This window comes from Azolla caroliniana, unplaced genomic scaffold (assembly GCF_043228905.1).
Source record: "Azolla caroliniana isolate FFs.n. ecotype wild unplaced genomic scaffold, voAzoCaro1.0.p SCAF_13, whole genome shotgun sequence".
NCBI classification, from domain to species: domain Eukaryota; kingdom Viridiplantae; phylum Streptophyta; class Polypodiopsida; order Salviniales; family Salviniaceae; genus Azolla; species Azolla caroliniana.
Window position 1 is genome coordinate 3,940,092 of NW_028230448.1, and position 23,850 is coordinate 3,963,941.

The following is a 23,850-nucleotide window of genomic DNA, read 5'->3' on the forward strand; positions in this document are numbered from 1 at the left end:
TTTCGAATGAAGAACGCGTCTTATTAACCAATGAGGGGGAGCCAGAGAGCTTTGAGGAAACAAAGAACAATACCCACAATAAAAAATGGTTAAGTGCCATGCAAGAGGAGATGTGTTGCTCCTTCCTGGAGAACACCTTCGATTACTCCTCTTGATTAATCAAGTTAAGGAATCATGGTGCATAGGGACTAGGGGCCCGAGCAGGGGTCAGATCGTTACGACCGATTTAGATTAACACTCTGACAACCGGCTACAACTAGTTGGTACATACACCTTATAGAACCAACGTAACCAAGTAGAGATAGATAAAAAATGAGACAAACACAGAGATTGACCCACAAGTATATATGTATTCGATTGTTGCAACATACAATAAAGATACAAATACAATGACCGACTAGAACCTGTATCGCTCACTCACTCAGTACTAAACTAGAACTAGGCTTAATGGAGTCTAGGATTCCTATTTTTCTCTCTTCTGGTACAAACCCCTTCTCGATTATATAGCCTTTCCTTTGCTTGGCGCTTGCCAACCACTCTTCCTTGATATTCGGATTCTACCTTCGGTTGATAGTGTTCGGCTCCTTTTGTTCTTTTCACATTCGTCCTACGCGTCGCTTTTATACTTTGTTCCTACTGTCCCACAGATAACACCTGACACACTCGTGGAATATTGCGTTGCACGTCGAACCCAAACATTGACCAAAAATTGAAGTCTGAAAAATCGAAAGTATTGCACCCGAAAAAAATTAAAAAAATCGAAAGAATCGAAAAATTTCTATGGTACATTAGTCTTCCTCCAAGATTGATGTAATGCCGTCCACATGCTCTGTCTCATCTGGTTTGAGGTCGGCCGAGAGCTCGACATGTTGCTCGTGTGCTTCATTCTCTAGGATGGTTTCTTGTGCTGGTTCATCCTGTTGGGGAGCTTCTTTTGGATACTCTCCTCCTCAGACTCCTTTTTTGTTTTTGGCCCCGTCTCTTACTCTGGCCCCGCTTGCTCTTGCTCCTTATCTAGGTCTCGCTCTTCATCGGTTATTAGCTCCTCACTGGCTTGTTTGTGCACATGATCGTGGTGGCTTTCTTGGAAACCTTCATTGCTAACCTCGGCTGAGGCTTCGAATGTTGTTTCTTCTTGGAGCCTCTCTCATTCGTACCGCTCTTGTTCTCGAATTCCTGTGGTAATTGTTTAAACACCTCGCTATGTGTCTGGGCAAGAGGGACAAATTCCTCTGTCAGGTCTTCTCGGAGCATTTGGACGCTGCTTTCGTCCATCTTGAAAAATCCTCGGCCTTCTTTTTGTCGATTCTCGTGGTTAGCTTGAAAAATATGCAATTTGGCCGCCTATGCCGACCATGTTTTGTAGCCGTTGGACAAGGCATCGGTGATTTGGGAGTACAATCATTGTCGATGTTTGCGGAGCAAAATTTTAATCTGTGTTTTGTCCATCTCACTCTTCACTCGGCATTCCCGCAGGCCGCTTTCAAATCGTGCGTGTTGAGCATACATCTCCTCCATTTGAGCCCGCATAGTTGTGACTCGAGCATCACAGTAATCACATTCGACTAGCTCGTGCTCTGCCCGTTGGATAACATGTCGGGTGTTGTGGATTTCTTGACGATACATCGCAATTTTGTCACGTTGCAGCCGATCACGGATTTGGAGGTCGAGCAACTGTTGGTGAAATCTGATGAATTCTGCTACCAGTATGTGGTTCTCCTTTTCCAGTTCCTCGTGGCGCTCCTGAGATCCATTCAGGGCCTCCTTATAGTTGGCTATTGTATCCCGTAGTGAATTTTGAAAGCCGGCTTTGACCGTTTTTATGGTTAGTGTGCGCGCGCAAAGCTGTGGCATGCTCATCTCCTTAAGCGCGTAGGCTCTGGTCTGCATTTTTCTTGTGCTGGTTCAGGCGTTCTGCGGGATGCACCTTCTGTGCTTCCATGGCTCTAATAAAGTCCTCCTCTCTTTTTTTCAATGTTGTGTCGAATTGTGCTTGCAATTCCACCTCGCATGCAATTCCAGTCGCAGGCCGATTTCCTATGCATCGGGGTGAGGCGGTGTGTCTACAACTTTCAAGTATCCGCACAGACTGTGCTTGCGCAACCAGGTGCGGAGTTCCATGGAACCTTCGATTGGCGTGGTGAGTACTTTTGTTTGGGGAGAGAGGGGAGAGGAAGGCTTCCGTGCAATCTTCCGTGCAAAGGGTCAAGAAGGCGGAGAGCTTGGACAGGAGGCTTGAGGGCTAAGTGCTTCTTTGTGTAAATGAGGTTTTGGCCTCTGTGAAACCGCTTTTTGTTGAGGATGTTGTTCCCGAGGTGCGTCCTTGTGCCCTAGATTTAGAAAACTTCACTCCCATTCCTTCTATTAATTCCACGCGTTGAAAAGGATGTGTACTTGCTTTTCCTTGTTGCACGTGCATGCTCTTTAAATACTCAACTTAATGGGCGTTTTTTTCAGGTAGGTGGGGTAGTTACCATAATTGGGGTGACGTACCCTCGTGAGTCGTCATGTGACCTATCTCAGGCTGACCGAGGTCGTGCCGTTTGTCCGAAAATGGGTTGGGAGGTGTATGGCCGAAATTTGGCTTCAATCGGAACCCATTGACCCATTTCGACATGATATCTCTGGCTAATGTACCGAGCAGAAAGGTTCCGTTGAATTCGCCGATTATCCAAAACGAACCTGTCCATCAAAACCGGAGCTTCCTCGGCATCGAGCCGAGCCGAGTTTGAAACACCAGAACTGCCTTGATGATTCCCAATGATTTCTCGTTCCCTTTGTGATGACGATCAACAAATGCTTTATGCCGGTGTTGACCATGTTCCAGATAGCTGAGACTGACAAGCTCATCTTCCCGAAGTTCGAGTCGTTTTTGTTCTGACTTTGTTTCAGGGAGTCGTTGCGAGATCTGCATGTGTAAGCTTGGCACCTGGAATTCAATCAGCATGACGGCTTCTAATCCGAATGCCAACCGAAAAGGCATGGACTTAATGTTGTTGTCGAAGGTTGTGCAATAAGCCCAAACTGCGTTGTGCAGCTTGTCATCCCAATTCAATTTTCATTCATGATTGTTTTAAGGATGGTCTGGAGCATCTTAGTTGTCGATTCGGCCAGGCTATTATCTTGCGGATAGTAAGGTGTGCTTCTCTTATCTACCATCGTGTAATGTGTTGTGAGCTCCCGAATAATTTTGTTGATGACATGGCCACCCTGATTGCTAACTAACTTGATCAGGTAGCCGAATCAGCATCAGAGGCATTCATAAATGAATTTCATTGTTGAGGCAGGTGTGTTATCCTGAAGCGCCTTTGCTTCGACCCACTTTGTATAGTAATCAGTTGTGACAATAATGTATTGATTACCAGTTCGGGCTGCGGCCATCTTGAATGGGTCGATGAAATCCAACTCCCAATCTCGAATATGCTCGAGTGGAAGGATCGGTTGGTGGGGCATTCACACTCGCTCGGTAGGTTGACCCATGCATTGGCCAAGGTCGCATTGCTAGCAGAATTCGTGCACATCCTTTTGTGTTGTTGGCCACCATAAGCCGCTTTGCCAAACTTTTCTACCGGGTGCATCACCTGCATAGTATACCCCAAAAATTCCATAATGGGCTTCTCGGAGGATGGCGTCTTTTTGGAATCTCCGAACTGCTCGGCACCAGATTCCGTATGAACCTTTGTTGTATAATGTGTTGGTTCTCAACCACAATCCTGATCCCCATCCGTTGGTTCAAAAACATATAGGCCGACAACTTCCACAATATCGATGACGAATAGATGGACGATCTTCGGGTGATACTCGAAGAATCTGTCGACTTCGTTATCTGCTAAGGCATCTAGCATATGGACACCTTTGGCATACAGAGATGTAGCATCCTTCTGTGTGAGGACTCGCTCTTCCGTGGCGATGCGAACCTTGGTCTTCCTTCGGCGGAAAGATATCAGGTTGTGTTGCCAGTGTTGTTTGATGTTCACGGTGCGTAACCAGGGGCGGCCAAGCAGCATTGGGTAAGCATCGGGAGCGTCTAGCCATAAAACCACAACCGAGATCGTGAAGGTGTGGCTGCTTAGGAAAAAATCGAGTTTCCGAATTAGGCCTATTTTAGGGTTTAGGGTTTAGGGGCATGCCAAATTGTGTTGCTCCTTCCTGGAGAACACATTCGATTACTCCTCCTAAGTAATCGGATCAAGGAATCATGGTGCGTAGGAGCTAGGGGCCCGAGTAGGGGTCAGATTGTTACGACCGATTTAGATAACACTTCGACAACCGGCTACAATTGATTAGTACATACACCTTATATACCGAATGTAAACAAGTTGAGATATGGATCGAAAATGAGACAGACACAGACAGAGATTGATCCACAAGTATATATGTATTCGATTGCTGCAACATATAATAAAGATACAGATACAATGATTGAGTAGAACCCGTATCACTCACTCACTCAATACTAAACTAGAACTATGCTTAGTTGGCTTTGGGAATTCTATTTTTCTCTCTCTGCTGGTATTGACCCCTTCTCGATTATATAGCCTTTCCTTTGCTTGATGCTTGCCCCCTCTTCATTGATATTCGGCTTTTACCTTCAGTTGTTAGTGTTCGGCTCCTTTTGCTCTTTCCACATTCATCCTATGCGTCCCTTTCATACTTTGTTCCTGTTGTCCCACAGATAACAAGATGGATTCCTTGCCTGAGAACCACACATATGAACTAACCGAACTAGCAAGAGGAAAGAAGGCACTTCGGAATAAGTGGGTACACAAATTGAAGCCGAGAGAAAGCGGGAATCCACCAAGATACAAAGCCCGACTTTTGGTGAAAGGCTTTCAGCGGAAGAAGTGGGTGGATTTTGATGAAATATTTGCTCTGGTATTGAAGATGACATGAATCCAAACAGTGCTGAGCATAGCGGCTAGAATGGACCTTGAAGTCAAGGAACTAGACATCAAGGCAACCTTCCATGATGGAGATTTGGAGGAAGAGATTTACATGCACCAGCCAGAAGGATTCGTGGAGAAAGGTAAAGAAAACCTAGTATGCCGATTGATGAAGAGCTTATATGGGCTGAAGCAAGCACATCGACAATGGTACAAAAAGTTTGAATCCTTCATGGTGGATCACGGTTTCCACAAGTCACAACCCGACCACTGTGTCTTTGTTAAGAAATATGATGGAGGAGAGTTTCTCATCCTCCTATTGTAGGTTGATGACATGTTGATTGTCGGATAGGACCCGAAGAAAATAAGAAGGTTTAGGGTTGGCGAAGGGTCAGGTTGTTGAAGTACTCCACGCTCAAGTGAAGGGGGAGTTTGTTGGGAAAACATGTCCCTCCGGATGGGAAGATTACGAGCCGAATCGGATTGAGAGTCGACAAGAAAATCGAATGAACAAAAATTGACAAATCGAATAATCGATTAATAGCTGATTCGGGAAGCTATATTTGTAAATAGTCTTAATGTGCCCATTGGGACTATATTTTTAAATAGCCCTGAAAGTTGTATTAATATAAATATGTTAATAATTAAGTAATTAACTAAGGGGGAGTTTGTTGGGAAAACATGTCCCTCCGGATGGGAAGATTACGAGCCGAATCGGATTGAGAGTCGACAAGAAAATCGAATGAACAAAAATTGACAAATCGAATAATCGATTAATAGCTGATTCAGGAGGCTATATTTGTAAATAGTCTTAATGTGCCCATTGGGACTATATTTGTAAATAGCCCTGAAAGTTGTATTAATATAAATATGTTAATAATTAAGTAATTAACTAAGGGTTCATTAGTATCTAATTATGTGACAAGTTAATCACATATGTGGTTAAGCCGTGGAAGATTATGTGATATGTGTGAGAGAGAAAGGGATAGAGGAAGCTACACTCACGAACAATGAGATAAATGGGGGATGATTGACAAGAGTGTAGCTAAAGACATTTCTCTATATTAATAAGCATCAAGTTACAAAAATACCCACAATGAGGTATATATACAACTCATGTGCAAGGGTGCACATGTGTGAGTAGAATATAGGTACAAGGATGTAAGTCCTATATTAAATATACTTGGTAGTGGAGGATCTAGAATGTATCCCACTTACGTACAAGTACAATATCCTATTTAAGGGTTTAAAAGGTCAACACACTAACTAGATTCTATCTAGGTAACTACTAAGTTACGTTGTTAACTAAATGGCTAAACTTAGTTGAGTGTGATAGCTCAACAAAATACAATTAGGGCAAACCTTATAAGGTGTGAATCATTATTGTGAAATAGTTGTGGAAGGTAGTTGCATCTGTAATTACAAAAGAGAGAGAGAGAGAGAGTGTGTGTGTGTAACTCTGTAGCCATCAATCGATGAAGAAAAGTTCAAGCTCGGTGCCTTGAATCCTCTTGTTATACTCCTCCCCTTATAGTGATTCGTTTTGAAGTTTGTGGACTCTAGGTGGTTTTCCCTTTTCGGGTGTTTCCACATTAAATACTTGTGTCCCTTTGAGTTTGTTGGGAGACAGGTCCCTCCGGATGGGAAGAGAGAAGAACAGTGTCGATGAACAAACTCGGCCGAGGCCGAAACCGGATGAGGAGTACTTGGCTACGGAGAGCCGAATGGTGCAAACCCGGTGAGAACCGGATGAGGAGTACCCGGCTACGGAGAGCCGGATGACGCAGACCCGGTGAGAACCGGATGAGGAGTACCCGGCTACGGAAATCCGGATGACGCAGACCCGGTGAGAACCAGATGAGGAGTACCCGGCTACGGAGAGCCGGATGGTGCAGACCCGGTGAGATCCGAATGAGGAGTACCCGGCTATGGAGAGCCGAATGGTGCAGACCCGGTGAGAACCGGATGAAGAGACATATTCATAAATATGTTTCTGAGAGTCCATCAAGGCTATATTTGTAAATAACCGAAAAGTCATATTAGTATAAATATGACTTAGGGCAAACTTTTAGGAGTTGTTGTTGTCATTTCTTGTTGGTGCAAGAAGAAGAGTGAGCACGTAACAGTTTACAGAAAGAGAGAGAGGAAGAGGTCGCAGCCTCTGTTGTAACCGCCGCCTGTGGCGAGGATCGTGAGCACGAGGTCGTTGCCTCCGTGAACTCACTGTTGTACATTCTAACGTAGCGATAGTTTGTAGCCTGTGGGCTGCCGTGGTTTCTTCCCTTAGTTTGGGTTTTCCACGTAAACATCCTGTGTACATTTTTCTTTCTCTTCTCCTTTGTGTCGCGTGTTTTTCGTTTCCTGTTTTCTGTGTATGATTCTAAGCTCGGTTGTGGCCGAGCGTTGTGCATAAGGAGCGTCGAGTTCCCGTCAGAGTTTTCATTTTTCTGTTTTTTGTCTGTGCACTATCTTACTCGATTCTTTGCACCCGAATATACAAACGAGAAACCGCTTGCTGTCGGTCATGATCCTAACAACGATATTATTTCCTGCACAAGTAGCTAACAACGGACGTAAGACCCCACAACGGGAGAAGGGGCAGTTATCACAGGCATTACCAAAATAAGTAGCCCGAAGACCAATACCATGAGAAGAGTGGCAGGAACCAGAGCCAACACCGGAGCAAAGACATGATGCCTAGCATCAATTAGAGCTGAACCAAATAGCAGAAGCCAAGCCAACGCCCGCCACCCAACTGTTGACCTAAGCACCACAAGGAAAATAATCACAAGACAAATCAAGACCATCACCACGTCAAAAACAGAGGAGGTAGCGGTTGGCATCACAACGCGTTTCAACTGAAAATAAGTGTCTCAAGAAGAGAGTAGGCCGACAAAACGAACTAGAGTCGAACAATAGTTGGCCGAACAACCCTAACCAACAGAAGCACCAACAACAATGGAGGCACCAGTCAAACCTGTGCAGAAAGACACCATGGAGAAAGAAAAGGTGTGAACAATAACACTGCATGAGGTCCTTGGACTAACCAACATCCAATCAGCAACATGTGAATTCACAGCGTTGTTGTAGTTCGACACATCAAATGAACTAGTGGGTTTTGTTAGCAAAGAGATTACAATTCGCCTCCGACCTATTAGCCCAAGAACATAGAGATTGATAAATGATCCAGAGGGCCATGCTCGGTGCACTCGAGCTAGAAGAGGAAAGGGAGTTGTAGAGGATCGGACGCTAGAGAATTGTGTTGAGAATTGGGTCCCTTTCAGATGGGCCAAATTCAGGACCCAGTCGGAATCTGGGAACTGGATGGAGTCCTTATAAGTATCCGGAAAGGTCAAATATGCAAATAGGTTTTGTGTCAAGCAAATTTAGGCTAGTCATGTAAATAGCTCGAAAGTTATCTAAGTATAAAGATAACTAGGGCAAACTACGTAGATGTTCATTCTGTTGAGTCGTCTTGTTCATCTAGTGGTGTGTGTGAGTTGTCTGTGTAACTGTGTACAATGTGTCCGCGATTGTTGTATCCATGGTTGTTTATATACCCGTATTTAACGTTTAAATACGTATAGTACCTCATCATTTGTATAGTACGTTGTCGCGAAGTTTTGCGCACGTGTGTTACTTGGGCGGGACCACGGGGGTCTCAGACTAGGGAGTACTCAAGGGATAGAGAAGACCCGAGGTTTGCTTTATGAAAATACTACTTCCCCACCCCTTCTCGAGCAAGGTCTCGTTCCCCTTTGTTTTGTGAGGCTGGTGGCTCTCGTTGTCACGACTCGTCGACCTTTCGAGATCACCGTACGAGCCAAGTGACCAAACGAGTACAAGCAAGATGAGCACGCAACATGAACGCACAAAGGGGACGATAACACAAACACGAATGTCCGTATGGCTTTATGAGGAGGAGAGGTGCATGGGCGCGCCTGAACGCTCCCTTGTGACAAGACGTCGAACGTACGAGGAAGACACAAAACACACGCACAAAATGCTCGTATGCCTTTATGAGGAGGAGAGGTGCATGGGCAAGCCCGAACGGTCCCCTCGTCACAAGACGGTCGACCGTACAAGGAAGACACAAACACACACACAAATGCTCGTACGCCTTTATGAGGAGGAGAGGTTCATGGGCAAGCCCGAATAGTCCCCTTGTCACAAGACGGCTGAACGTACAAGGAAGACACAAACACACGCACAAATGCTCGTACGCCTTTATGAGGAGGAGAGGTGCATGGGCAAGCCCGAACGGTCCCCTCGTCACAAGACGGCCGAACGTACAAGAAAGACACGAATAAAGAAAGAAGGAGAGAAAGAAACACGAACGATATTGACCAAAGAGTTAAATACGTGTTCGATTCTAATGCAAGAGGACCCTTTATAAAATAGGGTTTTGTTTACAATGGCAACTTATATATAGTTAACCATAAGCTCAATCAAAACATAAATATTAAATGCCCTTAGAAACAAGGCAAAACCGAACACGGCGAAGACGAACACACGAGCACCACCAAAATGCCAGTCCCAACGAACCACGACCACTCGAACGGTGAGCACACGGGCTCTGAACGACGAACGGGGCGGAGCAACGTCGAACCAGCGAAGCTTGGGCTCATGAGCACTTCGAGTGCCGACACGAATAAGACGAGCACGTGGCGATGGGGGGATGAAGGGGTATGAGATGAAGAAAAGTGGTGAATAAGGAGATGAAGAGCTTCGAAGGAAAATTGGCGATAGTCTCCTCCTCCCAAAACGTCCTCCCTAATGAGCCCCGCTCGACCTCCTTTTATAGGAAAAAAAGAAGGGTGGGGGTCGCCAAATTTGTCTTCAATGAAAAAGGAATAAAATTCCTTAAATCACGTTGCACTATAAGACTAGATTCGAACCATGCACCTCTAGCTAGTAGTCAATGTGACTATCCACTAACCCACTAACTCTTTTTCATATAGTATATAATTCTATCTCTATAAATTTATAGCCTGTCTCCCCTCTACCCTTTATCTCTCCTCTCTCTTACTTTTTGCACGAGCTTCTATACCTCCCTTTTACCCTTTCTTTTCCTTTTTATTTTGCATATGTACAATTAATCGCTTTTGTGTGCACACACATTGCACATGCACATTTTTTACCCCCTTTTCGCCGGTTTTTCCCACCCTCGAGCACGCCACATCACGACAACGTACTATACCTCAATGTTGTTCAGTCAAATATCATGTACATTTGTCCAATACAGTATTTAACGTATTTATAAAAAAACAGGTATAATGCGTATTTATAAAGAAAATGTAAGTAAAACCCTAACAAAAAGCAAAAGAAAAAAAAGATTTTAGTGAAAAAGAAGCAAAAGGAAGGAAGAATAGAAGAATAGAGGAGACGACGAAGTAGTAATATACTAAGGTCTCCTTCTATTTTTCTTATGTAGACTTTTCAAGTAATACACTAAGGTGTATCTTCCTTTAAAAAAATAAAATAAAATAAAATAAATAGAAGAGACGACAATGAAGAAGATGAAGAAGATGAAGAAGATGAAGATGAAGAAGATGATGAAGAAGAAGAAGAATAGAGAAAAGAAGACATAAACCTATCTTGAGTGTGATAATCGCAGAAGATAGAAGAAGAAGAAGAAAACGAAGAATAGAGAAACCTATCATGAGTGTGATAATCGTAGACGATTCCTCAATCTATGAAGGTATAATTGTAAATAATTACAATTTGAAGTAGAACATCGTGATACACACTTACACTGATTTATAGAATATGGGAATTTCGACATCCATATTACTACAAGTATTTTAGGATGCAAAATGTTCAAATGTCTTATATGCATTTTAGGATGTAGAACTATATTGTACAATGTACATCACAAAATTGTGTAAACATAGATTATTTTTTACAATATTATAGATATTTTTTAGAAAGGTAAATAATTTTCAAATTCTAGAAGTATTTAACGTACTATACGTAAAATACGTATTTTATAAGTATTTAACATATTAAGAAAACGTATTTAACGTATTTTTAAATTGGGAGGTACTATACGGGTATTAATACGTTAAATATGTATGGTATCCGTACCGTAGCTAACGTACCTAACAACCTTGGTTGTCTCTGTAGTAGAATAGACGAAGTGAAGTGCCAAAGGTCAAAGCCAAACGGGTCAAAGGACCAAAGCCAAAGAGGCTTTAAGCTGAAGCGGACAAAGGCCAAAAAACAAAAGAGCAAAGGGAGAAGGACGACAAGGGATGAAAGGATGAAGAGGCAAAAGGGCCAGAAGGCCGTAGCCGTAGTCGAAGCGCTGAGAGTTGGGACGGCCAAAAGAGCCGATTGTTGAACCCTAGACTTCATACATGAGCTTGAGGGTGAGTGTTGAGATGTCAAACTCAACTAGCTCGACTTTAGTTAGTATAGAAGGAATCTAATTAGGTTTAGATTTTAGTGCTTATGAATGAGTCAGTTGTACTTGTGTTAGCCCACTCTTTATGAAAGGAATAAAGGACCTTGTATAAAAGATGCTCATTGAGCATGCTAGTTGTATGGGTTGATTGTTTTGTTAATAAAGGCGTCGTCTTTTCTTTCAGTGGATTCTCTTTCTATTGCTTAATCTCTATGTCAATCTCAAACACTATGATCATCTCCATGTTTGTTTTGTTTCTGTTATTAGTCTCTATGATATACTAGTTGATTTCACAAAGTTGATAGTCTGTGGACTTCTGCAACAGAAGCTAGTTGACACCACCATGCGGCAAAAACATTTAAGCCTCATTGCCTTATTCACATATATCAGATTAATTTCGACATTGTATGCTTTTAAAAATTTTGGGATGTTATCCCCATTAAAACGACCAACTTTTTTTTAGCACACTTCTATTTTTCTCTTTTGTGCATTATTCTTATCATCATTCCTAAAATCATCATCACAAAATCCTCATTTAGTGTAACCATCCTCTCCTACCACACTTTGACATCGAGTTCACCAAAGAATGTCATGAAGTTACGTGCATACGTGTGCTATTTGAGCGTGATCACCAAGAACTTGAACAAGAGAGGATGAGTAGCTCGAAGGCTCATCAAAGTCGAAATATCCTAATAGTGGGAAGGTCGTTAGACTCAAAGGTTTGTCTGAGTCGAAAGATCATTAGAGTCGAAATATAGTCAGACTTGAAAATTCATCGGACTCGAAATTTCCTAGACTTAAAGGCTCGATGGAGTCAATTGAAAGGTTGCTCACATATAAGGGATCATAGAGTTGAAGGTGGCTCAGAATTGAAGATTATGTAGAATGGAAGGTAATCCCAAGTTGAAGATAAGTGAGTCAAATGTAACCTAGAGTTGAAAGGAAGTTTGAGTCCAAGGTACCCAGAGTTGAAGATAAGTTAGAGTTAAATGTAATTCAGAGTTGAAGGTAAGTTAGAGTCAAAGATAAATTAGAGTCGAAGGCTCGACACAATCGAAGGTAAGTCAAAGTCGAAATTTCTATAGAGTCGAAGGTAAGTCAGAGTTGAACAGTCAGCAAAGTCAAACTATAGTTAGAGTCGAAGGCTCTTTAGAGTCAAAGGTAGCCATGAGCAGAACAACAAATTGTGTGCGAGATTAGGATTGAATCAAATAATTAGCCCAAAGATCATGATATTACGGATGGATTTTACAATATTATCTCCATTGACTTCCTCTTGACAAGACGACCAGAAGTATCCTTTATGTGGCCCCACTTCTTGCAATATGCACAGAAGAGGTTCGGTTTCTTGGAGTCGCGGTCAAGAGTGTCACTAGATTGCTTACATTTCCCAATGAACTTGACATTCGGAGTTCTGGCGAACTTAGGTTTATTGTGGTCTTTCTTGTAAGTTCTCTGGTACCGAGGTACAATGTTGATGGCTTCCTCGAAAGTTGCGGGGTCCTTTTCATGGACAATTCAATGGTAATCCCCATTGGGAATACAATTCAAAAAGAAAACAACAAACCATTTCTCACCTGTAAGTCTCGAGTTTTGGATCTGGGTCAGAGTTTTGGAGTTGAGAGGTCTCGTTCGGAGAGATCGCTCCAACAATGTTCAAAACTTGTTCCATGATGCAAGTTGTGGGTATGCAATATAAATAAGGAGGTTCAGAAAATACACAAGCATAATGAATGCTTGAAATTTTGATTGTCTTGAACTTTACCAAGAAAGCATCTCACCTCTTTACCCCTCTAGACATATGAGATGTGATTCGAGATCCGATAACTATGGTAACACTATGGTGTTTTAAAAACCATGGAGGAAAACATATCTAAGATGTCTTTCTTGGATCTCTATCTTGAATAATGATGGCGGCTTCCTGAGGCTCAACCATGGTTCTAACATCAAAGAGGTTTCCTAGTTAGCCTTATATTAGAATGCCAACCCAACATATATTGATATGGTCCAGAATGTGTATTATGTGAAAAAACAAGTGCACTCGCAAGTAATATTCTAGTCTTGCGAGTAGCAAGAAAATGTTATGAAAAAAAGAGAAAAAGAAGTCACTATCTATAATAGTGAACAAGTGATGAAAACAAGGTTCCAAAACCATGCGTTGTCTACTAAAAAAAAGTACCACCAATAAATGGACTTGCGATGTATGAACATATCCATCCCAATATGGTGGTTGTAATTTGCACAATTGTGACATAAGCCACAAATTGATACAAGTGGTGGTGGTGCTGTGAGCAGAGATTTATTACTAGAATCTATGAGTAAAACATCAATAGGGGAACTCATGTGTTTTTAATCGAGTTCTAAGGCTCAATTACATGACTTAAACCTAGAGGAAACTTTGGAAAAATATTTAAAACGTGGCATAATGCCCACTTAATACGTAAAAAATAGACTACACAAAATCGTTACCCAATAGGGAAACACACGTAAATAGTGTAGATGAACATAAAAATTAAGGTTAAAAAAAATAGTGAAGTGTGGGTGGGTAGATGAAAATCATAAGAAAATCTTAAGAAAGGGAGAAGATAACTTGTGTAATTAAAAAATAGGTAGAATAATAATCAATTAGGTGTATGAACATTAACTTAGTGGGCCTTAAGGGATGAAACCCTAAGGTAGTCGACATGCACCACCTCAAGACCACCACATCTCCGTAGAATCGGCCAATTGATAGCTCAATAAAGAGTAAAGTGGCATAGGTAAGTGACATATACCTCGTTAAGGCCACAACATCCCATAGAATCGGCTAAGTGATGGCTCAATAGAGAGTACAGTGGCATAGGTAGGCGACATATACCTCGTCAAGACCACAACATCCCATAGAATCAGCCAAGTGATGGCTCAATAAAGGGAAGAGTGGCATACTCAATATCATATCCAGAAGGGCCATGAGGTGAGCGTGTGTGATTAGGGTAAACAAGCTCGACCCGATGCACAAGAATAATTATTACCGTAAGAGATAGCTCAAAAGAAGGGAGAGTGAAAGATACATCACAATATGCAAAAGGGCCATGAGTTTAACGGTGTGCGATTAGTAGAAATACGCTCGGCCCGATGCACAATAAAATTGTAGCATGGTAGAAAGTAGAAAGAAAGAAAATAAAACGTAATAAAAATTTCATTCGACCAAGAAGAACGCATCATAGAAAAGAAAAGTGAGATCAAGAAAGAAAAATACCGGGTTAAGAATGTTGTTTTGATCCTGTGAAGAGCAAGACGACCTTGTTACATCCCCATCGCTCACACACAAAAAACATCAAAACAACAAAAAAAAATTGTTAGTAAATTCTCTGATACCACTGTTAAGAGTCTATTACTAATCAATAGACCAAAGTAAAGTAAAAGAAGGAAAATAGATTGGATAGAAGAACCCGTTCCACCTGACCACCCCCGAGTTATGATCTACACATAGCCAACCTACCACCGACGTCCCATACCGCCGGATATTAGGATGACTAATACCTTGGAAGGGATAAACACGATCGTTGAGACGAAAGCCTAACCCACACCACTAATGTCTAAGATAGCAGCCTTCTGACGTACTATGCTTATGAGGGTAGCTAAGCCTCATATTTATACCTTTTACTAGGCCCCTTGAATAGATGTGCCTTTCTAAAAGGGTCTCCATTCATTGGTTGCCCAAATCATGATAGTGCATGCATCTATCATTCCTTCTATCCAATCACATTAGCCCCTTTTTAACATTAGTGAACATACCCTTCACTAATGTAAATATTAATGACCTACCTTCACCAACGTTATGTGTACATAACAATGGAACTGCTAAGTGATTCCAAGTAGTTCTCTCAAAGTAAGGTTGACATGACTGTCTAAAACCTCAAGGACCTTCCGCAAGTCAGCTGTTTGTTCAATGTCCGACTTTAGCTTGTAATTCGTCGCCACTCGTTCTTTTCCTTTCGTCACAGATTCATCTACTTCCATCTGAGCAGGTTGGCTCGATCCACCGGGTTTCATGCTTGTTTTTCCAACCTCTTTTCATGGAGTAAATTAGACTTGCCCTTCTTTCCCTATGTTCCCCGTGCTGGAATGCTTTGATGTGCCATCTTCTTCAACGACTCTTTTCCTCTTCTCTTCGATAGGACCTTCATAGTTGTCGCACACAATGCAAAGCTTGTGTTATCATCGATTGGATCCAACCATTCCATAACTCGTTGCACATTCTGATCAACCAGTTTTAGATCCTCCAAACTGATTTTTCCTTTTTTCTCTCACTCGAAGACCGTTAGCCAAAACCTAGCTACTAGATGTGTGCCGCCAAGACCAAAGGGTCGGTTAGAGTCCAGAATGTGAAAGAGGTATTTAACTAAGGACAGGGAGTTGTTATTAATAAATATTATGTTATTTTGAGAAGTTAAATATTATGTTATTTTGAGAGGCGGGCGAACGAACCAGAATCAATATGCCAATTCGGATCGTTGCCGGTTGCCGGTTGGCATCGGTTTGTAACTCAACCGGAGACCTATAAAAGGACCCGACAAGAATGTAATAAGAGACGGATAATTAATAAAAATGTTGTTGTTTTAAATATTGTTTAGTGTCTATTTGGTTACCGTCATGTGCTTTATATCATTAAGCTTACGCGTGTGTTACGATCATTAACAGTATCGATTAGTAACCGATTAAGACCCATTTGATACCATGGTCCATCCATATCTCACCGTACCACCCTTTGGTGAAGTGTTCCATAGGGACGCCTTGTGTTAGGGCTTGTCCAGCCTAAAGGATAACACAGTTTTCGGCGACCACGATTCATGTAGTGAGCAGAGAACACCGGGGGATGGATATCTCAACCGACTAATGACCAAGTCACCGAACGAGGAAGAAGACTAGCCGGAAGACAGCAAAGGCGGGAAGCCTTCCAGCAAGTGGCCAACGAGATCCGACAGGATCGTTCTTTTCCTAGAGTGCTAAGGAGGGTCGTGGAAGAAGCACTTTGGTTCCAAAAACAATAACTTTCCGGCGAGGGCAGTAGTTTGACGAGCCTAAAAGAGGCATAATCGCGACTGTGGACACTTGCCAAAGGCAACGGAGACTCAAAGGCATTTTCGTCCTTAGAGTCGAAATCAGATAGTGAACAAAGCGCTCAATCGAATTACAAAAGCAGCCACGATACTTCGGACGATCCGGAGGACGTCTAATCAGACGGCTCATCAACACCAACCACGGAGAAAGCGGAAAATTGTGCATCGACACCACCCGTGGAGAAAACCGCACACCAACACCACCCGCGGAGGAAGTGGAAAACCGTGCACCAACACCACCCATAGTGCAAGAACTAGACCACACATCTCCGGTCCAACCTCCCGAAGACTACACCATGCCGTACCCGTATCCGAAGTACCACGATGACCCTGACACGGACGAGCACGTCTATGCGTTCCTACAAACATGGGAAGCAAATCATGTGTGCCAAATGCTAACTGAACTGGAAGCCGAACGGTCAAAAATTGCCAAATTCAGCATGACATTAGAGGGACCAGCGGTCCGCTGGCACGCAAAGCACCTACCCGGAAGCTTTGCCACATTTGAGGCCTTGAAAACAAAATTCCTTTGAATATTCCATAGACAAGTGGAACAACGCGAACTAGTCGGTTAGTTTTACACAACCCACCAAGAGGAGCAGGAAACAGTACCCCAATTTATCATCCAATTTCAAACATGACAAAGCCAGTTAACAAGGGCACCTCCGGAGGAGGAGACGAAAGCGATGTTCCTAGGTGCTCTACGGGAACCCCTCCGAACAATGTGCGTGGTGCTAGATTTCTAGGCCAGCACAATGGATCAAGTCATCAATTGGGTGTTGGGAAGGGATAAACATAGCTCCTTGATGACGATGGCAACCTTGCAGAGGGTTGTTCTAAATAAGGAGGATCTCAAATTTTGCCAAGTGTTGCAATACACAACGTGTCTAAACCCGGGCCATTCGACGGTAGAGTGCACAATGAGGACACAGTGTATGATCTGCCACTCACGGGCACACACAATGGACCGATGCAAGTACAACTTGCTCAACCAACAAGCGGCACCAGTGCGGATCATTGAACCACGAAGCAGTCACGAACCAGACCACGAATGGTTCCGGAGGGAGGACCGATACCGACCAGAACGTGGGGATCGGTACAATGATAGAAGACGTGACAATTGTGGGCGCGATCGCGATGACTGACGTAGGGAAGGCTACAACCGAGATCGGTATGAATGGGACTACTCCCCAGATTACGACCAGAGAAGGGATGCTTATGACCAAGATCGGTATGATAGGAACCAAGATTATAAGGGTGACTAGTATGGTCGTGACTACTCTTCAAGCTACAACCAGAGGAGGGAGGACCAACGAGGAGACTACGAAGGCCGGTAGCGGCCGGGTTACAAGAACAATAGATGCTTTATTAAGAAACGGAACTTTCGGAAAGAGGATCGTCGAGAGAAGGCAAAGGAGTACCAACGAGAGCCGGATAGGGGCATAAGTAGCGCCCAACCGGAACAAAGAAGAACAGAATAACCTAACCGAGTGGTAACCGGATTTCAACCGTGTACCAGGCCGAAAGTAGAATCTAGCAATACCCGTAAAGCGTATTTTTACTATTGCCGCCAGGAAGGCCATTACAGCAACCAATGTCCGGTTAAAAGTAACGAAGAACGACCGATTGTCAATATGTGGTAGCAAAAGTAGCGGATATACAACAAGTCACCACCAGATCAAAAGGAAAGACAGTGGAGTGGGAAGCACAAGAGGCCATGTACGAAAACAGACCATTGAATAGATTGAAAATGCCAACGAACGCAATGTCATCGAAATGAAAGAGCATATGAATACAATGGAGGAACTCATCGTAAAGGCACAACCGAAGTACCCCACGTGGCAAGCACTTTAGGAATGCCAAATCACTTTACCACAAGGCCGGTTACTACAACTAGTGCCCCAGTTCACTGACAGGTTGAAATCGGCGATGGCTCCATAAAGTCCTGCACCGGCTGTGGCATTCTTTTCAAATCCAGAGGAAGGACCAGCAGTCCTGCAATCACTACGATGATTAAAGGATGGGAGCTACCAGGTATGATAGTCGATGGCGAATCAAGAGTAAACGTGATAAGCTTTCAAACATGCGACACTTTGGGAATTCAGGAATGGGAACCATGCTCATTGTGGCTACACATGGCGGACACCAGCTCAGTCCGACCGGTCGACTTGATCCGGGACTTGGAGGTGACGATCGAATTTCTACAGTAGTGCTCCAGCTGAACGCTCAAGGGGCATACCTACTACTGCTGGGACGTCCATGGTTGAGGGTTGCCCGTATCAAACAGAACTGGCAAAAGAACAATATTACGTTCTGAAGAGGGAAAACGAAAGTAAGAGTACCCATGAAACCTCAAGCAAGCCCCGACAAAGACGTAACCCCACTATATGTCGAAAGCGTGAACATGCTGGCAGGACTTGCTGATGAGGAGGTAGACCGCTACCTTGAAGAAAACCCAAGGATAGTCCCTCTGTTCGAAGTGGACGTGGCAGAAGCGGTATCTCCATACATGGTGCAAACGAAAGAGGCCGGTGAGGAACCTGATAAGGATGCAATCCGGGAACTGCGGCAAGCATAGGAGGCCTTGGAACAGGAAATGGTAGTATCTCAACAAGTAAAGGTGTCCGAACTAGAAGAAGTAAATTTGGGCACCGGAGAAGTAGTGTGTCCGGTACACGTGGCCAAGGAGATGCCACCGGAAGACAAATCGGCAATGATAACATTATTAAAAGAATTCCGGGATGTATTCGCCTAGTCCTACGAAGTTATGCAGGGACTTGACCCCCAACTCTATTGTGAAAGTGATTTTAGAATTCAAGGTATTGGACACTACAAGAATATAATTTATGAAGCATTCACATCCACAGGTCAAGAACACGAGCTAAGGTTTCGACGATAAGTCAAACAAAAAGCAAGGCACGTGGAGAAAAGTAAAAGAAGAAAAAACCAGGTCACCAAAACACAGTCTGAAACGAACGCTCATAACTCATTCATTTGGACTCCAAATATCATGTTCAAATAGGGGTTAGAAATATTATGAAGAGAGCTATCTGTAGCTTTTTAAAGCTCTACATTTCGAGCTTGGATGACGGAGATATGATGATTAGAAGATCGTTGTGTCATAGCTAAGAATAGGAGATGGAAAAGCTCTAAAAAAGAGTGGAAAAGAATTCAAGGGAAACTTATCTAGTGGAAGAGAACTTTATATAAAGCGAGAAGAGTAAGGTGGTGGAGAAGGGGAGTCTCTTTCTTGTGGTGTTTGTCTCAAGTGCCTATTCATGTAGTGCGTTTTTCTAGTGATCAATTTATCCTTGTAGGCTTGAGTTTATGTATCTTCTTTTTCTCTTACTTATACCATAATCATTCATTATCAATAAATCTCTGTTGTTTTGGATCTATATATCTTATTTATCTCTCTTTTTTATCATCTCTCTCTCTCATCATCTATCAACACCAGACTCACCTCAACAAGGACGCTAAGCCGGTGGCACAGCGACACAATCGGATGAACCCAAACTACAGGGCAAGAGTAAAGGAGGAAATTGACAATCTACTTCGCGTCTTCTTTATCCGGTCGATGAAGAAAGCCACTTGGCTAAGTCCAATTCTTGTAGTACCGAAGAAGAATGGCAAGATCCGTGTTTGCGTGGATTACCAGAAATTGAACGCAGCAACGGTCACCGACGCATTTCCGCTTCCATTTACGGCTGGTGTTTTAGATGCGGTAGCCAGGCATGAGGTTTATAGCTTCCTCGATGGTTTCAACGGATATAACCAAATAAGGATGTACCCAGACGATCAAGAAAAGATGATGTTCGTGACAGAATGGGGAGTCTTTGTAGTAGTTGTAATGATGTTCGGACTAAAGACGGCGCCGTCAACCTTTCAGATGATTATTATTGAAGTATTTGGAGAATTCATACCGACATTTATGCAGGTATTCTTGGATGACTTCGCGGTATATAGCCGGAAAGGGGTGACAGGAACTCAACGCTCAAATAAGGATGTACCCAGACGATCAAGAAAAGATGATGTTCGTGACAGAATGGGGAGTCTTTGTAGTAGTTGTAATGATGTTCGGAATAAAGACGGCGCCGTCAACCTTTCAGATGATTATTATTGAAGTATTTGGAGAATTCATACCGACATTTATGCAGGTATTCTTGGATGACTTCGCGGTATATAGCCGGAAAGGGGTGACAGGAACTCAACGCTCCTTATGCACAAAGCTCGGCCACAACCGAGATTCTTTTCATACACAGAAAACAAGAAACGAAAAACACGACTCAAAGGAGAGGAAGGTACACAGGAGGTTTACGTGGAAAACCCAAAGAGGGAAAAACCATGGCAGCCCACAGGCTGCAAACTGTCACTATGTGGGAATGTACAACAGTGAGTTCACTGAGGCAACGACCTCGTGCTCACAGATCTTCGCCACAGGCGGCGGTTACAACAGAGGCAACGACCTCTTTCTCTCTCTCTCTCTCTGTACACTATTACGTGCTCTCTCTTCTTCTTGCACCAACAGGGAAAAATGACAACAACCACAGTTAAAAGTTTGCCCTAAGTCATATTTATACTAATATGACTTTTCGGCTATTTACAAATGTAGCCTCGATGGGCTCTCAGAAACATATTTACGAATATGTTTCTTCCTTCGGTTTACACCGGGCCTGTATCATCCGGCTCTCCGTAGCCGGGTACTCCTCATCCGGTTCACACCGGGCCTGTATCATCTGGCTCTCCGTAGCCGAGTACTCCTCATCCGGTTCACACCGGGCCTGTATCATCCAGCTCTCCATAGCCGGGTACTCATCATACCGTTTCGGCCTCGGCCGAGTTTGTTCGTCGGCACTGTTCTTCTCCCTTCCCATCCGGAGGGACCTGTCTCCCAACAAGGGGAACATCTCCACCATCTCAGGTTATGCTTGGAAAAGTGCAGAGGTTACCGGTTAAGCCTGAACCCAACACAATGCGTGTTCGGTGTGACCAACGACACATTGCTAGGTCATATTGTTAGCAAGGAAGGGATTGTCGTGGACCCGGATAAGGTCAAGGCTATTTTGCAGGCACCGACACCGACGACCGCCAAGGCATTAAGCCGGTTCTTAGGATAGATCCGGTGGCATAGCCGGATGCTCCGGTACTTGGCAGACCTCGCCACGCCACTACATGCAGCTCTACGCCGGACATCGTGTAAATGGAAGGATGAATAGGACAAGGCTTACCGCATAGTCAAGGTAATGTTGTCACAAGCACCAGTGGTACAACCCCCGGACTGGTCAAAAGAGTTCCATGTCTTCGTGGACGCGTCGGATATCGTAATCGGCAGCGTACTCATGCAACTTACCGAACCTAAGTGGTACCAGCCGATGTATTACGCTAGCTGGAAGCTGTCAAAGGCAGAGCGAAATTATTCCACTACGGAAAGAGAAGCCCTAGGAATACCGTCATTATTTGTTGGGTTGCATGTTTTCATTCCATGTAGACCATTCAACGCTTTTATACTCAGTCTCAAAGGCATCACTCACCGGCAAGCTGGCCCGATGGACATTATTATTACAAGAATTCGAATTTGAGATCTATCACCGGCCGGGCATACAACATGCAGTTGCCGATTACTTGAGCTGGTTAGAATCCGGAGAGACCTGTGACGGTGTTCAAGATGACTTTCCGGATGCCGAATTGTTTAAAATTACAGCGAAAACCATGGTAGAGGGGACGGTTAGAGACGAGGACAAATGGCTAACGAACATGCACCAGTTCTTAAGCATCGAACTACCCCCTAGAGGAGATGAACCGGGATGAATGTAAATGGTTGGTGGTGCAAAGCCGACACTCTTGTCTAGTGCAGGATACACTATATCACAAAGGAGCGCCTAGTATATGGCGGCAAGTGGTCCGAGTGATGAAAAAGACACCATTTTAAGGGAAACGCATTGCGGGGTCGCCCGAGGACATTATGCCGGAGAAGTTACGGTAAGGAAAATATGGCGCAATGGCTTATGGTGGCCAACGACACTAAAGGACTTGGTCTGATATACGAAGGAATGTGATCTGTGTCGAAGAATGGGCCAACCAACGGAACAAGCGCGTATGCCGGACCAACCGGTACTACCTCTAGAGCCATTCTAGAAATGTGGCTAGCTGGACTTCGTTGGACTATCAAGCCACCGACAATGCGAACCGGCAACATGTACATAATTGTAGCCACAGATTACTGTACAAAATGGGTGGAAACCAAGGCACTACATGACAATACGGCGGCGTCGACGACAAAGTTCCTGTATGAGTACATCTGGTGCTGGTATGGATATCCAATTGAATTAATCAGTGACCAAGGTGGACACTTCCTCGGCCAAGTGGTGGAAAGCCTAACAACATTTTATCCAGTCGTACACAAGTGAAGCACCCCTTATTACCTGCAGGCCAATGGATTGACCAAATCCACCAATAAAACTCTGCAAAACATTCTCCGGAAGATTGTCAATGAGAACCAAACCAATTGGGATACAAAGCTGCACAACGCATTATGGGCTTACCGGACGGCATACAAAACAAATATCTGGACAACACCATTTCGGTTAGCGTTTGGTCTCGAAGCGGTGATGCCAATAGAATTCCAGATTCCAAGCTTACGGATACAGGTCCGGGAGTAGCTGAGCGAGAAGGAGTTAGAAAAAATCCAGTTAGCAACACTATGCGAGTTGGAGAAGCACCAAATAGCGAGCCTAATGCAAAAATGGAACTCGAGCAACAACGAAGGAAAGCATTCGTCAACCGCCACCGGAAGGGTAATGAGAAGATGTTTGGAATCGGCAAGCCAGTACTAGTGTTCCAGACCTGGATGGGCAAGATGCTAGGGAAGCTACGGTTCTGGTGGACTGAACCATATTGGATAACGCGAGAGTTCAACGACTCATATCAGCTGGGAATGCTAGCCGGCGAGGTGTTGGACAAGTGGGTAAATGGGTTCCCACTTAAACCATATTATGGACCCATGCCACATAACCTGTTTCATCAACCGAAGAACAATGCGGAAATAGGCAGCGGGAAGCAGTTGGGCGGCAACCAGGGAGCCGGCGTTACCACGGAACCAGAACTAGAAAAAAAGAAGAAGGATGACATGCATGCGTAGGAATCGAGAAAGGCGCCAGGCATGGGAACACGAAACCTCCATCTCGCAGAGTCTCTCTCATTTCGTGAACACAGAGCACTAAGCGCACAAAGGACAATACAAGTAAGCAGATGGATGCAAGAAACACATACAAGCACAACGGCCCTACCCACCCCCACTGAACCAAACGACGAGATGGAACTTATGGAACTTTCCGAAACAGCAAAGAAGTTGTCCAACCAACATGACTTGGGAGGCTTCTTGAGGATAGCAGAGGCACTGCTACACAACGAGGAAAAAGAAGTCGTGCATAAAATCGACACAGAAGTCATAACAGAGGAA